Raw genomic sequence first — 1060 nt, 5'->3', positions numbered from 1 at the left:
GTTATAGTAATGTAATTGATGAGTTATGCATGCGTGCGTAAGTACCACTATATTCTCCTAGAGATTAGGCTTGAGCAGGGAGTAGTAACTGTCTTGGACTCTAGACGAAAAGATCCCCAGGAGTTTGCGGACATGACTCAAATGCTCGAGAAGTAAGTTAAATCGATCATTATCCACCATATCAGCAACTTTGTTCATTTCTGATATCAAGTAATTGTTTTCTTTGTCCAGCAGGGTTTGGAGAAAATTCACCAGAAAAGCTCCGGGACTGTCGAAGGAGCTAGAATTTAGACACCCGAAAGTAAGTACTATAGTAGCATGTTCCACGCATCTCCTAGTGATTCAAGCGCTAGTTTCATCAATACCATTTGGCATTCTTGCTTATCAGTTTGATTGATCTCTATTTCTTGTAAAGTGTTTGTTGTAGGAACAAGGGAATGATTTCTGTGGATACTACGTCTGCGAGTCCATCCGCCACACGATCTGTGAGCGGGGCTACTCTGACGAACAATATGAAGTGCGTAAATAACAATATTCACAATTTTATTTTATTACCATCATTTGTGTTGAGTTTCATTCATTCATATATATATGTATTGACCCCCTTCTTCAAATTAGATGTTTCGGATGCGGAATGAACTCCTAGAACCAGATCGCATGCGAGCAATTCAAGAGGAATTGGCGGCATTCTTTCTTGACCACGTGATCGCTGAAGACGGAGAATACTATGTGGACCATGAGTCCGTAATTTAGGAGATTATATTTGTAAGAGATAATTATTGTATATATATAGCCGGTAGTGTCGGATAGATATACGAGAACTTGTTGTTCGACCAATCTCTCGGAGAAGGAGAGGTGGTCGATATAACTTCTCTCTGTATGCATATATGTTCATGACAATCTTTTGTTTCCTTCGTTTGCTTACTAGCTAGCTAGCGTGTCTAGTCCTCTCTATACGTATGTATAGTACGCAGCGTCGACCAAGCACGGACATAAGAGAGGACACTTCTCTCTATTAATTAGCTAGCTAACACAATATATGAAATACCTAAATTAACCC

This window comes from Triticum dicoccoides, chromosome 7A, assembly GCF_002162155.2.
Source record: "Triticum dicoccoides isolate Atlit2015 ecotype Zavitan chromosome 7A, WEW_v2.0, whole genome shotgun sequence".
Lineage (NCBI taxonomy): Eukaryota > Viridiplantae > Streptophyta > Magnoliopsida > Poales > Poaceae > Triticum > Triticum dicoccoides.
The sequence above is the reverse complement of the archived record's forward strand: the minus strand, read 5'-3'. Positions refer to the sequence as shown.